The 15,652-nt window shown below is 35.6% G+C and overlaps 18 non-coding genes across 18 annotated transcripts; all 18 read right to left on the bottom strand.

Moving 5' to 3' along the window:
- Nucleotides 1–663: 663 nt before the first annotated feature.
- Nucleotides 664–734, bottom strand: Trnag-gcc (transfer RNA glycine (anticodon GCC)). The gene has a single exon. It is a non-coding gene; the product is annotated as a tRNA-Gly (tRNA).
- Nucleotides 735–954: 220 nt separating this feature from the next.
- Trnag-gcc (transfer RNA glycine (anticodon GCC)) lies at nt 955–1,025 on the bottom strand. Its single transcript has one exon. It is a non-coding gene; the product is annotated as a tRNA-Gly (tRNA).
- Nucleotides 1,026–1,818: 793 nt separating this feature from the next.
- Trnag-gcc (transfer RNA glycine (anticodon GCC)) lies at nt 1,819–1,889 on the bottom strand. The gene has a single exon. It is a non-coding gene; the product is annotated as a tRNA-Gly (tRNA).
- A 220-nt stretch (nt 1,890–2,109) lies between these two features.
- Nucleotides 2,110–2,180, bottom strand: Trnag-gcc (transfer RNA glycine (anticodon GCC)). The gene has a single exon. It is a non-coding gene; the product is annotated as a tRNA-Gly (tRNA).
- A 793-nt stretch (nt 2,181–2,973) lies between these two features.
- Nucleotides 2,974–3,044, bottom strand: Trnag-gcc (transfer RNA glycine (anticodon GCC)). The gene has a single exon. It is a non-coding gene; the product is annotated as a tRNA-Gly (tRNA).
- Nucleotides 3,045–3,264: 220 nt separating this feature from the next.
- Nucleotides 3,265–3,335, bottom strand: Trnag-gcc (transfer RNA glycine (anticodon GCC)). The gene has a single exon. It is a non-coding gene; the product is annotated as a tRNA-Gly (tRNA).
- A 792-nt stretch (nt 3,336–4,127) lies between these two features.
- Trnag-gcc (transfer RNA glycine (anticodon GCC)) lies at nt 4,128–4,198 on the bottom strand. The gene has a single exon. It is a non-coding gene; the product is annotated as a tRNA-Gly (tRNA).
- A 172-nt stretch (nt 4,199–4,370) lies between these two features.
- Trnag-gcc (transfer RNA glycine (anticodon GCC)) lies at nt 4,371–4,441 on the bottom strand. The gene has a single exon. It is a non-coding gene; the product is annotated as a tRNA-Gly (tRNA).
- A 793-nt stretch (nt 4,442–5,234) lies between these two features.
- Nucleotides 5,235–5,305, bottom strand: Trnag-gcc (transfer RNA glycine (anticodon GCC)). Its single transcript has one exon. It is a non-coding gene; the product is annotated as a tRNA-Gly (tRNA).
- Nucleotides 5,306–5,525: 220 nt separating this feature from the next.
- Trnag-gcc (transfer RNA glycine (anticodon GCC)) lies at nt 5,526–5,596 on the bottom strand. The gene has a single exon. It is a non-coding gene; the product is annotated as a tRNA-Gly (tRNA).
- A 794-nt stretch (nt 5,597–6,390) lies between these two features.
- Trnag-gcc (transfer RNA glycine (anticodon GCC)) lies at nt 6,391–6,461 on the bottom strand. Its single transcript has one exon. It is a non-coding gene; the product is annotated as a tRNA-Gly (tRNA).
- Nucleotides 6,462–6,683: 222 nt separating this feature from the next.
- Trnag-gcc (transfer RNA glycine (anticodon GCC)) lies at nt 6,684–6,754 on the bottom strand. The gene has a single exon. It is a non-coding gene; the product is annotated as a tRNA-Gly (tRNA).
- Nucleotides 6,755–7,839: 1,085 nt separating this feature from the next.
- On the bottom strand, nt 7,840–7,910 carry Trnag-gcc (transfer RNA glycine (anticodon GCC)). The gene has a single exon. It is a non-coding gene; the product is annotated as a tRNA-Gly (tRNA).
- Nucleotides 7,911–11,268: 3,358 nt separating this feature from the next.
- Trnag-gcc (transfer RNA glycine (anticodon GCC)) lies at nt 11,269–11,339 on the bottom strand. The gene has a single exon. It is a non-coding gene; the product is annotated as a tRNA-Gly (tRNA).
- A 222-nt stretch (nt 11,340–11,561) lies between these two features.
- Nucleotides 11,562–11,632, bottom strand: Trnag-ccc (transfer RNA glycine (anticodon CCC)). The gene has a single exon. It is a non-coding gene; the product is annotated as a tRNA-Gly (tRNA).
- Nucleotides 11,633–13,909: 2,277 nt separating this feature from the next.
- On the bottom strand, nt 13,910–13,980 carry Trnag-gcc (transfer RNA glycine (anticodon GCC)). Its single transcript has one exon. It is a non-coding gene; the product is annotated as a tRNA-Gly (tRNA).
- Nucleotides 13,981–14,773: 793 nt separating this feature from the next.
- Nucleotides 14,774–14,844, bottom strand: Trnag-gcc (transfer RNA glycine (anticodon GCC)). Its single transcript has one exon. It is a non-coding gene; the product is annotated as a tRNA-Gly (tRNA).
- Nucleotides 14,845–15,066: 222 nt separating this feature from the next.
- Trnag-gcc (transfer RNA glycine (anticodon GCC)) lies at nt 15,067–15,137 on the bottom strand. Its single transcript has one exon. It is a non-coding gene; the product is annotated as a tRNA-Gly (tRNA).
- Nucleotides 15,138–15,652: the final 515 nt, after the last annotated feature.

Genomic DNA, 15,652 nt, shown 5'->3' with positions numbered 1-15,652 from the left:
CAATCGAACCTTTTACCATCAATAACAACACCATCCAATAAAATGTTTATTCCAGCTCTACCTTCTAACGTCACTTCAAAAAGGTTTCCAGATTTCGGGACACAAGCGAAAACTGAACCCTCACCACAAAGTTCCGATATTTCATGTATAACGCGTGCCGCCTTTACATTTTTGTTATCAATCACATCCACTACAACAGTGTTATCTTTGGAATAATGTCTCTTCCCACCGGAGCCTCCTCCCGAGGCCGCCATCCCCCCGGTAAAAACCGGAAACGGGAATAGGGATCAAAGTCAAAATACACAGAAAAAGTCACATAATATATTTCAGCGAGTAATCAGCATATATATAAATATTCAAAAGTCACAAATTTAGGGTCAATGACCCTTCCTTACCACCGATGTTGACAGATTTGAATTACGCACATAGACAAACGTCCATTCGCATCAAAGTCCAAACCGGAAGTCCCGTAATTAGGTAAGAATTCTCCACTGAACTTACCGATATGGTTAGTGATGTTGCTAATATTTAATGATACCCGAGGGGAAAATAATGTATTTTCAAGTGATGAGGTATAAAGTGAAAATTAATGTAATCATTGACAGGAGGCGATTTTATCAATATCAAAAATAAAATCAGTATATCAATTAATAAAATAAAATGTGCATCGGCCGGGAATCGAACCCGGGCCTCCCGCGTGGCAGGCGAGAATTCTACCACTGAACCACCGATGCTTCGTATTGGACAAGTTCAATTTCAGAAAATGGCTAATTATGTATGCTCCATGATAAAGGATATGGTTAGTGATGTTGCTAATATTTAATGATACCCGAGGGGAAAATAATGTATTTTCAAGTGATGAGGTATAAAGTGAAAATTAATGTAATCATTGACAGGAGGCGATTTTATCAATATCAAAAATAAAATCAGTATATCAATTAATAAAATAAAATGTGCATCGGCCGGGAATCGAACCCGGGCCTCCCGCGTGGCAGGCGAGAATTCTACCACTGAACCACCGATGCTTCTTATACACTCATGTTATTCAACTCACTGATTAAATTTTTTTCTGTTTTTGATTTTAATGTTTGCGTGCATATGGTAAACAGATACTTATGTATAAGTTAGATAAATGTATTGAATAACTACGCAGTGTAGCTTTTTTCTTTTCCATTTACCTATGATAAACACATTTCAACGTGATTTACAGTTTTGTTCTGACAACATATTTTGTTAACGTTCTTTAGAAGATACCAGTTTCAACCACTATAAAGCAAACAAAGCTAGGATCCATACGAAGTTCTGGGATAGGCCTCGGAACCATATATGCGGTGCAAGAAGTATTCTACTGAACCACTCCTTTTGTAGGAAGTTTTCTCTGCTCACTTTGCTTTAGGTAAATGTTTGTAAAACACATTGATCAATTCCTATTTCCCGTTGATTTTTTCGGGCTTGTGTATCTTTGACATTGCAATTATTTCGCGAAGGCTACCTTTCAAACTAACGCAGACACATTCGTTTTCGGAGATGTTCATCATTGAATCTTGTTTTATATTAAAAAGAAAGGAGGACCAAAAACGGCAATACAACTGCTGAACTAGGTTGTTAATTCAGATAATTAAAATAAGTTATTAAATAAGAAGAAAGTCAATGCATGAACAATTTGATGTTCATCATTCAATCTTGTTTTATATTAAAAACAAAGGAGGACCAAAAACGGCAATACAACTGATGAATTAGGTTGTTAATTTAAATGATTATAATAAGTTATTAAAAAAGAAGAAAGTCAATGCATGAACAATTTGCATGGCAAAATTTTGCATCGGCCGGGAATCGAACCCGGGCCTCCCGCGTGGCAGGCGAGAATTCTACCACTGAACCACCGATGCTTCGTATTGGACAAGTTCAATTTCAGAAAATGGCTAATTATGTATGCTCCATGATAAAGGATATGGTTAGTGATGTTGCTAATATTTAATGATACCCGAGGGGAAAATGATGTATTTTCAAGTGATGAGGTATAAAGTGAAAATTAATTTAATCATTGACAGGAGGCGATTTTATCAATATCAAAAATAAAATCAGTATATCAATTAATAAAATAAAATGTGCATCGGCCGGGAATCGAACCCGGGCCTCCCGCGTGGCAGGCGAGAATTCTACCACTGAACCACCGATGCTTCTTATACACTCATGTTATTCAACTCACTGATTAAAATTTTTTCTGTTTTTGATTTTAATGTTTGCGTGCATATGGTAAACAGATACTTATGTATAAGTTAGATAAATGTATTGAATAACTACGCAGTGTAGCTTTTTTCTTTTCCATTTACCTATGATAAACACATTTCAACGTGATTTACAGTTTTGTTCTGACAACATATTTTGTTAACGTTCTTTAGAAGATACCAGTTTCAACCACTATAAAGCAAACAAAGCTAGGATCCATACGAAGTTCTGGGATAGGCCTCGGAACCATATATGCGGTGCAAGAAGTATTCTACTGAACCACTCCTTTTGTAGGAAGTTTTCTCGGCTCACTTTGCTTTAGGTAAATGTTTGTAAAACACATTGATCAATTCCTATTTCCCGTTGATTTTTTCGGGCTTGTGTATCTTTGACATTGCAATTATTTCGCGAAGGCTACCTTTCAAACTAACGCAGACACATTCGTTTTCGGAGATGTTCATCATTGAATCTTGTTTTATATTAAAAAGAAAGGAGGACCAAAAACGGCAATACAACTGCTGAACTAGGTTGTTAATTCAGATAATTAAAATAAGTTATTAAATAAGAAGAAAGTCAATGCATGAACAATTTGATGTTCATCATTCAATCTTGTTTTATATTAAAAACAAAGGAGGACCAAAAACGGCAATACAACTGATGAATTAGGTTGTTAATTTAAATGATTATAATAAGTTATTAAAAAAGAAGAAAGTCAATGCATGAACAATTTGCATGGCAAAATTTTGCATCGGCCGGGAATCGAACCCGGGCCTCCCGCGTGGCAGGCGAGAATTCTACCACTGAACCACCGATGCTTCGTATTGGACAAGTTCAATTTCAGAAAATGGCTAATTATGTATGCTCCATGATAAAGGATATGGTTAGTGATGTTGCTAATATTTAATGATACCCGAGGGGAAAATGATGTATTTTCAAGTGATGAGGTATAAAGTGAAAATTAATTTAATCATTGACAGGAGGCGATTTTATCAATATCAAAAATAAAATCAGTATATCAATTAATAAAATAAAATGTGCATCGGCCGGGAATCGAACCCGGGCCTCCCGCGTGGCAGGCGAGAATTCTACCACTGAACCACCGATGCTTCTTATACACTCATGTTATTCAACTCACTGATTAAAATTTTTTCTGTTTTTGATTTTAATGTTTGCGTGCATATGGTAAACAGATACTTATGTATAAGTTAGATAAATGTATTGAATAACTACGCAGTGTAGCTTTTTTCTTTTCCATTTACCTATGATAAACACATTTCAACGTGACTTACAGTTTTGTTCTGACAACATATTTTGTTAACGTTTTTTAGAAGATACCAGTTTCAACCACTATAAAGCAAACAAAGCTAGGATCCATACGAAGTTCTGAGATAGGCCTCGGAACCATATATGCGGTGCAAGAAGTATTCTACTGAACCATTCCTTTTCTAGGAAGTTTTCTCGGCTCACTCTGCTTTAGGTAAATGCTTGTAAAATACATTGATCAATTCCTATTTCCCGTTGATTTTTTCGGGCTTGTGTATCTTTGACATTGCAATTATTTCGCGAAGGCTACCTTTCAAACTAACGCAGACACACTCGTTTTCGGAGATGTTCATCATTGAATCTTGTTTTATATTAAAAAGAAAGGAGGACCAAAAACGGCAATACAACTGCTGAACCAGGTTGTTAATTCAGATAATTAAAATAAGTTATTAAATAAGAAGAAAGTCAATGCATGAACAATTTGATGTTCATCATTGAATCTTGTTTTATATTAAAAACAAAGGAGGACCAAAAACGGCAATACAACTGATGAACTAGGTTGTTAATTTAGATGATTATAATAAGTTATTAAAAAGAAAAAAGTCAATGCATGAACAATTTGCATGGCAAAATTTTGCATCGGCCGGGAATCGAACCCGGGCCTCCCGCGTGGCAGGCGAGAATTCTACCACTGAACCACCGATGCTTCGTATTGGACAAGTTCAATTTCAGAAAATGGCTAATTATGTATGCTCCATGATAAAGGATATGGTTAGTGATGTTGCTAATATTTAATGATACCCGAGGGGAAAATGATGTATTTTCAATTTTTTCAATATCAAAAATAAAATCAGTATATCAATTAATAAAATAAAATGTGCATCGGCCGGGAATCGAACCCGGGCCTCCCGCGTGGCAGGCGAGAATTCTACCACTGAACCACCGATGCTTCTTATACACTCATGTTATTCAACTCACTGATTAAATTTTTTTCTGTTTTTGATTTTAATGTTTGCGTGCATATGGTAAACAGATACTTATGTATAAGTTAGATAAATGTATTTGAATAACTACGCAGTGTAGCTTTTTTCTTTTCCATTTACCTATGATAAACACATTTCAACGTGATTTACAGTTTTGTTCTGACAACATATTTTGTTAACGTTCTTTAGAAGATACCAGTTTCAACCACTATAAAGCAAACAAAGCTAGGATCCATACGAAGTTCTGGGATAGGCCTCGGAACCATATATGCGGTGCAAGAAGTATTCTACTGAACCACTCCTTTTGTAGGAAGTTTTCTCGGCTCACTTTGCTTTAGGTAAATGTTTGTAAAACACATTGATCAATTCCTATTTCCCGTTGATTTTTTCGGGCTTGTGTATCTTTGACATTGCAATTATTTCGCGAAGGCTACCTTTCAAACTAACGCAGACACATTCGTTTTCGGAGATGTTCATCATTGAATCTTGTTTTATATTAAAAAGAAAGGAGGACCAAAAACGGCAATACAACTGCTGAACTAGGTTGTTAATTCAGATAATTAAAATAAGTTATTAAATAAGAAGAAAGTCAATGCATGAACAATTTGATGTTCATCATTCAATCTTGTTTTATATTAAAAACAAAGGAGGACCAAAAACGGCAATACAACTGATGAATTAGGTTGTTAATTTAAATGATTATAATAAGTTATTAAAAAGAAGAAAGTCAATGCATGAACAATTTGCATGGCAAAATTTTGCATCGGCCGGGAATCGAACCCGGGCCTCCCGCGTGGCAGGCGAGAATTCTACCACTGAACCACCGATGCTTCGTATTGGACAAGTTCAATTTCAGAAAATGGCTAATTATGTATGCTCCATGATAAAGGATATGGTTAGTGATGTTGCTAATATTTAATGATACCCGAGGGGAAAATGATGTATTTTCAAGTGATGAGGTATAAAGTGAAAATTAATTTAATCATTGACAGGAGGCGATTTTATCAATATCAAAAATAAAATCAGTATATCAATTAATAAAATAAAATGTGCATCGGCCGGGAATCGAACCCGGGCCTCCCGCGTGGCAGGCGAGAATTCTACCACTGAACCACCGATGCTTCTTATACACTCATGTTATTCAACTCACTGATTAAAATTTTTTCTGTTTTTGATTTTAATGTTTGCGTGCATATGGTAAACAGATACTTATGTATAAGTTAGATAAATGTATTGAATAACTACGCAGTGTAGCTTTTTTCTTTTCCATTTACCTATGATAAACACATTTCAACGTGACTTACAGTTTTGTTCTGACAACATATTTTGTTAACGTTTTTTAGAAGATACCAGTTTCAACCACTATAAAGCAAACAAAGCTAGGATCCATACGAAGTTCTGAGATAGGCCTCGGAACCATATATGCGGTGCAAGAAGTATTCTACTGAACCATTCCTTTTCTAGGAAGTTTTCTCGGCTCACTCTGCTTTAGGTAAATGCTTGTAAAATACATTGATCAATTCCTATTTCCCGTTGATTTTTTCGGGCTTGTGTATCTTTGACATTGCAATTATTTCGCGAAGGCTACCTTTCAAACTAACGCAGACACATTCGTTTTCGGAGATGTTCATCATTGAATCTTGTTTTATATTAAAAAGAAAGGAGGACCAAAAACGGCAATACAACTGCTGAACCAGGTTGTTAATTCAGATAATTAAAATAAGTTATTAAATAAGAAGAAAGTCAATGCATGAACAATTTGATGTTCATCATTGAATCTTGTTTTATATTAAAAACAAAGGAGGACCAAAAACGGCAATACAACTGATGAACTAGGTTGTTAATTTAGATGATTATAATAAGTTATTAAAAAAGAAAAAAGTCAATGCATGAACAATTTGCATGGCAAAATTTTTGCATCGGCCGGGAATCGAACCCGGGCCTCCCGCGTGGCAGGCGAGAATTCTACCACTGAACCACCGATGCTTCGTATTGGACAAGTTCAATTTCAGAAAATGGCTAATTATGTATGCTCCATGATAAAGGATATGGTTAGTGATGTTGCTAATATTTAATGATACCCGAGGGGAAAATGATGTATTTTCAAGTGATGAGGTATAAAGTGAAAATTAATGTAATCATTGACAGGAGGCGATTTTATCGATATCAAAAATAAAATCAGTGTATCAATCAATAAAAGCTACAATGTGCATCGGCCGGGAATCGAACCCGGGCCTCCCGCGTGGCAGGCGAGAATTCTACCACTGAACCACCGATGCTTCTTATACACTCATGTTATTCAACTCACTCATAAAACATTTTTCTGTTTTTGATTTTAATGTTTGCGAGCATATGGTAAACAGATACTTATGTATAAGTTAGATAAATGTATTGAATAACTACGCAGTGTAGCTTTTTTCTTTTCCATTTACCTATGATAAACACATTTCAACGTAATTTACAGTTTTGTTCTTACAACATATTTTGTTAACGTTATTTAGAAGATACCAGTTTCAACCACTATAAAAGCAAACAAAGCTAGGATCCATACGAAGTTCTGGGATAGGCCTCGGAACCATATATGCGGTGCAAGAAGTATTCTACTGAACCACTCCTTTTCTAGGAAGTTTTCTCGGCTCACTTTGCTTTAGGTAAATGTTTGTAAAACACATTGATCAATTCCTATTTCCCGTTGATTTTTTCGGGCTTGTGTATCATTGACATTGCAATTATTTCGCGAAGGCTACCTTTCGAACTAACGCAGACACATTCGTTTTCGGAGATGTTCATCATCGAATCTTGTTTTATATTAAAAAGAAAGGAGGACCAAAAACGGCAATACAACTGCTGAACTAGGTTGTTAATTCAGATAATTAAAATAAGTTATTAAATAAGAAGAAAGTCAATGCATGAACAATTTGATGTTCATCATTGAATCTTGTTTTATATTAAAAACAAAGGAGGACCAAAAACGGCAATACAAATGATGAACTAGGTTGTTAATTTAGATGATTATAATAAGTTATTAAAAAAGAAGAAAGTCAATGCATGAACAATTTGCATGGCAAAATTTTGCATAGGCCGGGAATCGAACCCGGGCCTCCCGCGTGGCAGGCGAGAATTCTACCACTGAACCACCGATGCTTCGTATTGGACAAGTTCAATTTCAGAAAATGGCTAATTATGTATGCTCCATGATAAAGGATATGGTTAGTGATGTTGCTAATATTTAATGATACCCGAGGGGAAAATGATGTATTTTCAAGTGATGAGGTATAAAGTGAAAATTAATGTAATCATTGACAGGAGGCGATTTTATCAATATCAAAAATAAAATCAGTATATCAATTAATAAAATAAAATGTGCATCGGCCGGGAATCGAACCCGGGCCTCCCGCGTGGCAGGCGAGAATTCTACCACTGAACCACCGATGCTTCTTATACACTCATGTTATTCAACTCACTGATTAAAATTTTTTCTGTTTTTGATTTTAATGTTTGCGTGCATATGGTAAACAGATGCTTATGTATAAGTTAGATAAATGTATTGAATAACTACGCAGTGTAGCTTTTTTCTTTTCCATTTACCTATGATAAACACATTTCAACGTGATTTACAGTTTTGTTCTGACAACATATTTTGTTAACGTTTTTTTCAGAAGATACCAGTTTCAACCACTATAAAAGCAAACAAAGCTAGGATCCATACGAAGTTCTGAGATAGGCCTCGGAACCATATATGCGGTGCAAGAAGTATTCTACTGAACCATTCCTTTTCTAGGAAGTTTTCTCGGCTCACTCTGCTTTAGGTAAATGTTTGTAAAATACATTGATCAATTCCTATTTCCCGTTGATTTTTTTCGGGCTTGTGTATCTTTGACATTGCAATTATTTCGCGAAGGCTACCTTTCAAACTAACGCAGACACATTCGTTTTCGGAGATGTTCATCATTGAATCTTGTTTTATATTAAAAAGAAATGAGGACCAAAAACGGCAATACAACTGCTGAACCAGGTTGTTAATTCAGATAATTAAAATAAGTTATTAAATAAGAAGAAAGTCAATGCATGAACAATTTGATGTTCATCATTGAATCTTGTTTTATATTAAAAACAAAGGAGGACCAAAAACGGCAATACAACTGATGAACTAGGTTGTTAATTTAGATGATTATAATAAGTTATTAAAAAAAGAAGAAAGTCAATGCATGAACAATTTGCATGGCAAAATTTTGCATCGGCCGGGAATCGAACCCGGGCCTCCCGCGTGGCAGGCGAGAATTCTATACCACTGAACCACCGATGCTTCGTATTGGACAAGTTCAATTTCAGAAAATGGCTAATTATGTATGCTCCATGATAAAGGATATGGTTAGTGATGTTGCTAATATTTAATGATACCCGAGGGGAAAATGATGTATTTTCAAGTGATGAGGTATAAAGTGAAAATTAATGTAATCATTGACAGGAGGCGATTTTATCATATCAAAAATAAAATCAGTATATCAATCTAATAAAATAGCTACAATGTGTGCATCGGCCTGGAATCGAACCCGGGCCTCCCGCGTGGCAGGCGAGAATTCTACCACTGAACCACCGATGCTTCTTATACACTCATGTTATTCAACTCACTGATTAAACAATTTTTCTGTTTTTTGATTTTAATGTTTGCGAGCAATATGGTAAAACAGATACTTATGTATAAGTTAGATAAATGTATTGAATAACTACTCAGTGTAGCTTTTTTCTTTATCCATTTACCTATGATAAACACATTTCAACGTGATTTACAGTTTTGTTCTGACAACATATTTTGTTAACGTTATTTAGAAGATACCAGTTTCAAACCACTATAAAGCAAACAAAGCTAGGAATCCATACGAAGTTTCTGGATAGGCCTCGAAACCATATATGCGGTGCAAGAAGTATTCTACTGAACCACTCCTTTTCTAGGAAGTTTTCTCGGCTCACTTTGCTTTAGGTAAATGTTTGTAAAAACACATTGATCAATTCCTATTTCCCGTTGATTTTTTCGGGCTTGTGTATCTTTGACATTGCAATTATTTCGCGAAGGCTACTCCTTTCGAAACTAACGCAGACACATTCGTTTTCGGAGATGTTCATCATTGAATCTTGTTTTATATTAAAAAGAAAGGAGGACCAAAAACGGCAATACAAAACTGCTGAACTAGGTTGTTAATTCAGATAATTAAAATAAGTTATTAAATAAGAAGAAAGTCAATGCATGAATCCAATTTGATGTTCATCATTGATACTACTTGTTTTATATTAAAAACAAAGGAGTTACCAAAAACGGCAATACAACTGATGATCTAGGCTTGTTAATTATAGATGATCTATAATAAAGTTATTAAAAAAGAACGGAAAGTCAATGCATGAACTAATTTGCATGGCCTACAAATTTTGCATCGGCCGGGAATCGAACCCGGGCCCTCCCGCGTGGACTAGGCGAGAATTCTAGCCACTGAACCCACCGATGCTTTCGTATTGGACATAGTCTCATTTTTGTCAAGAAAAATGGCTGAAGTATTGTATGCTCCTCTGATATAAGCGTACTTATGGTTAGGTGATGTTGCTAATACTTTAATGATACCCGAGCGGGAAAATGATGTTATTTTCAAAGTGATGAGGTTGTTAAAGTGTATAAATTTTCTAATGTTATCCACTTGTATCCCATGGAGCTCGTTTAATGATACACAGCCGAACTAATACCACAACAATCAATTATGAGCTGTCATCTATCTACTAAACACAACCAGCCTACCAATGTCGCCAATCAGGCCGGGAATCAGAACACGGGCCGTCCCCGCGTGGCAGGCGAGAAAATTTTACCACTGTACCTCCGATGCTTCTGAATACAATCATGTTTATGCATCGCAACTCATAAAATCCTTTTCCATGTTTTTGATTTTTATTGTTTTGCGTAGCGATAATGGTACTATACCATATGATTTTATTTATGTATAGCATATATGTCTTGTAATTACTACGCATGTGCCCTAGCATTTTTCCATTTTCCCCCAGGTCACACCGTGGTTCTAACACACTTTTCTACTGTGTTTCTACCAGTGTTTTGTTCTGACATTCATATTTTGTTAACGTTTCTTTCAGAATGTATATACCCAGTTTCATCCTACTATAAAGCCATCAATAGCTAAGCGATACCATACGACAGTTTCTGTGTATAGGGCTCTCGGAACCATATATTGCGGGTGCAAGATGTATTCACTACTGAACCATTCCTTTTTCTAGGAAGTTTTTCTTTTCTCGGCTCATTCTTGCTTTAGGTTATACATGTTTTGAAAACCTACACAATTGACTCAATTTCCTATATTCCGTTTGATTTTTTTCGGGCTTGTGTATGCATATGGCTCTGGGGAACTTGGTGTGACAGACACGGTACCAGGCTTCGAGGAGACCTTTAGTAACGCAGCGTTACACATTCGTTTTCGGAGAATGTTCATCGTATTGAACTCTTGTTTTTATAATTAAAATAAAGACCATGGAGGACCACAAACGGAATTAAAACTGCTCGATTCCAGGTTTGTTAATTCGGGGGGGGGGGAGATAATTAAAATAAGTTATTAAATAAGAAGAAAGTCAATGCATGAACAATTTGATGTTCATCATTGAATCTTGTTTTATATTAAAAACAAAGGAGGACCAAAAACGGCAATACAACTGATGAACTAGGTTGTTAAATTTAGATGATTATAATAAGTTATTAAAAAAGAAGAAAGTCAATGCATGAACAATTTGCATGGCAAAATTTTGCATCGGCCGGGAATCGAACCCGGGCCTCCCGCGTGGCAGGCGAGAATTCTACCACTGAACCACCGATGCTTCGTATTGGAACAAGTTCAATTTCAGAAAATGCTAATTATGTATGCTCCATGATAAAGGATATGGTTAGTGATGTTGCTAATATTTAATGATACCCGAGGGGAAAATGATGTATTTTCAAGTGATGAGGTATAAAGTGAAAATTAATGTAATCATTGACAGGAGGCGATTTTATCAATATCAAAAATAAAATCAGTATATCAATTAATAAAAGCTACAATGTGCATCGGCCGGGAATCGAACCCGGGCCTCCCGCGTGGGAGGCGAGAATTCTACCACTGAACCACCGATGCTTCTTATACCACTCATGTTTTTCAACTCACTGATTAAACATTTTTTCTGTTTTTGATTTTAATGTTTGCGAGCATATGGTAAACATTTACTTATGTAATAAGTTAGATAAATGTATTGAATAACTACGCATGTAGCTTTTTTTCTTTTCCATTTACCTATGATAAACACATTTCAACGTGATTTACAGTTTTGTTTTGACAACATATTTTGTAAACGTTATTTAGAAGATACCAGTTTCAACCACTATAGAGCAAACAAAGCTAGGATCCATACGAAGTTCTGGATAGGCCTCGGAACCATATATGCGGTGCAAGAAGTAATTCTACTGAACCACCTTCCTTTTCTAGGATGTTTTCTCGGCTCAACATTTGCTTTAGGTCTTAATGCTTTGTAAAAACACATTGTATCAATTCCTATTTCCCGTTTGATTTTTTCGGGCTTGTGTATCTTTGACATTGCAATTATTTCGCGAAGGCAACCTTCCTCAAACTAACGCACAGACACATTCGTTTTTCGGAGATGTTCCATCATTGAATCTTGTTTTATATTAAAAAGAAAGGAGGACCAAAAACGGCAATACAACTGCTGAACTAGTGTTTGTTAATGTCAGATAATTAAATAAGTTATTAAATAAGAAGAAAGTCAATGCATGAACAATTTGATGTCATCATTGAATCTTGTTTTATATTAAAAACAAAGGAGGGACCAAAAACGGCAATACAACTGATGAAACTAGGTTGTTATATTTAGATGATTATATATAAGTTATTAAAAAAGAAGAAAGTCAATGCATGAACAATTTGCATGGCAAATATTTTGCATCGGCCGGGAATCGAACCCGGGCCTCCCGCGTGGCAGGCGAGAATTCTACCACTGAACACCACCGATGCTTCGTATTGGACAAGTTCAAATTTCAGAAAATGGCTATTTATGTATGCTCTACATGATAAAGGGATATGGTTAGAGAATGTTGCTAATATTTTAATGATACCCGAGGGGGGAAAATGATGTATTTTCAAGTGATGAGGTATAAAAGTGAAAATTAATGTAATCATTGACAGGAGGCGATTTTATCGATATCAAACAATAAAATCAGTGTATCAATCAATAAAAGCTACCAATGTGCATCGGCCGGGAATCGAACCCGGGCTCCCGCGTGCAGGCGAAATTCTACCACTGAACCACCGATGCTTCTGATACACCATGTTATTCAAAACACTCATAAAACATTTTTTCTGTTTTTTGATTTTAATGTTGCGAGCATATGGTAAAACATATACTTATGTATAAGTTAGATAAATGTATTGAATAACTACGCAGTGTAGCTTTTTATCTTTCCATTACCTATGATAAACACATTTCAACGTGATTTACAGTTTTGTTCTGACAACATATTTTGTTAACGTTATTTTAGAAGATACCAGTTTTCAACCACTATAGAGCAAACAAAGCTATGATCCATACAAGTTCTGGATAGGCCTCGGAACCCATATATGCGGTGCAAGAAGTATTCTACTGAACCACTCCTTTTCTAGGAAGTTTTCTCGGCTCACTTTGACTTTAGGTAAATGTTTGTAAAACACATTGATCAATTCCTATTTCCCGTTGATTTTTTCGGGCTTGTGTATCTTTGACATTGCAATTATTTCGCGAAGGCTACCTTTCAAACTAACGCAGACACATTCGTTTTCGGAGATGTTCATCATTCAATCTTGTTTTATATCAAAAACAAAAGAAGACCAAAAAAATACAACTGCTGAACTAGGTTGTTAATTTAGATCATTAAAATAAGTTATTAAAGAAAGAAGAAAGTCAATGCATGAACAATTTGATGTTCATCATTGAATCTTGTTTTATATTAAAAACAAAGGAGTACCAAAAACGGCAATACAACTGATGAACTAGGTTGTTAATTTAGATGATTATAATAAGATATTAAAAAAGAAGAAAGTCAATGCATGAACAATTTGCATGGCAAAATTTTGCATCGGTCGGGAATCGAACCCGGGCCTCCCGCGTGGCAGGCGAGAATTCTACCACTGAACCACCGATGCTTCTTATTGGACATGTTCAACTTCAGAAAATGGCTAATTTCTCGTATGCTTCATGATAAAGTATATGGTTAGTGATGTTGCTAATATTTAATGATACCCGAGGGGAAAATGATGTATTTTCAAGTGATGAGGTATAAAGTGAAAATTAATGTAATCATTGACAGGAGGCGATTTTATCAATATCAAAAATAAAATCAGTATATCAATTAATAAAATAAAATGTGCATCGGCCGGGAATCGAACCCGGGCCTCCCGCGTGGCAGGCGAGAATTCTACCACTGAACCACCGATGCTTCTTATACACTCATGTTATTCAACTCACTGATTAAACATTTTTCTGTTTTTGATTTTAATGTTTGCGAGCATATGGTAAACAGATACTTATGTATAAGTTAGATAAATGTATTGAATAACTACGCAGTGTAGCTTTTTTCTTTTCCATTTACCTATGATAAACACATTTCAACGTGATTTACAGTTTTGTTCTGACAACATATTTTGTTAACGTTATTTAGAAGATACCAGTTTCAACCACTATAAAGCAAACAAAGCTAGGATCCATACGAAGTTCTGGGATAGGCCTCGGAACCATATATGCGGTGCAAGAAGTATTCTACTGAACCACTCCTTTTCTAGGAAGTTTTCTCGGCTCACTTTGCTTTAGGTAAATGTTTGTAAAACACATTGATCAATTCCTATTTCCCGTTGATTTTTTCGGGCTTGTGTATCTTTGACATTGCAATTATTTCGCGAAGGCTACCTTTCAAACTAACGCAGACACATTCGTTTTCGGAGATGTTCATCATTGAATCTTGTTTTATATTAAAAAGAAAGGAGGACCAAAAACGGCAATACAACTGCTGAACTAGGTTGTTAATTCAGATAATTAAAATAAGTTATTAAATAAGAAGAAAGTCAATGCATGAACAATTTGATGTTCATCATTGAATCTTGTTTTATATTAAAAACAAAGGAGGACCAAAAACGGCAATACAACTGATGAACTAGGTTGTTAATTTAGATGATTATAATAAGTTATTAAAAAAGAAGAAAGTCAATGCATGAACAATTTGCATGGCAAAAATTTGCATCGGCCGGGAATCGAACCCGGGCCTCCCGCGTGGCAGGCGAGAATTCTACCACTGAACCACCGATGCTTCGTATTGGACAAGTTCAATTTCAGAAAATGGCTAATTATGTATGCTCCATGATAAAGGATATGGTTAGTGATGTTGCTAATATTTAATGATACCCGAGGGGAAAATGATGTATTTTCAAGTGATGAGGTATAAAGTGAAAATTAATGTAATCATTGACAGGAGGCGATTTTATCGATATCAAAAATAAAATCAGTGTATCAATCAATAAAAGCTACAATGTGCATCGGCCGGGAATCGAACCCGGGCCTCCCGCGTGGCAGGCGAGAATTCTACCACTGAACCACCGATGCTTCTTATACACTCATGTTATTCAACTCACTCATAAAACATTTTTCTGTTTTTGATTTTAATGTTTGCGAGCATATGGTAAACATATACTTATGTATAAGTTAGATAAATGTATTGAATAACTACGCAGTGTAGCTTTTTTCTTTTCCATTTACCTATGATAAACACATTTCAACGTGATTTACAGTTTTGTTCTGACAACATATTTTGTTAACGTTATTTAGAAGATACCAGTTTCAACCACTATAAAGCAAACAAAGCTAGGATCCATACGAAGTTCTGGGATAGGCCTCGGAACCATATATGCGGTGCAAGAAGTATTCTACTGAACCACTCCTTTTCTAGGAAGTTTTCTCGGCTCACTTTGCTTTAGGTAAATGTTTGTAAAACACATTGATCAATTCCTATTTCCCGTTGATTTTTTCGGGCTTGTGTATCTTTGACATTGCAATTATTTCGCGAAGGCTACCTTTCAAACTAACGCAGACACATTCGTTTTCGGAGATGTTCATCATTG

The sequence above is a fragment of the Argopecten irradians genome, unplaced genomic scaffold (genome assembly GCF_041381155.1).
Source record: "Argopecten irradians isolate NY unplaced genomic scaffold, Ai_NY scaffold_0561, whole genome shotgun sequence".
Lineage (NCBI taxonomy): Eukaryota > Metazoa > Mollusca > Bivalvia > Pectinida > Pectinidae > Argopecten > Argopecten irradians.
The sequence above is the reverse complement of the archived record's forward strand: the minus strand, read 5'-3'. Positions and strand labels throughout refer to the sequence as shown.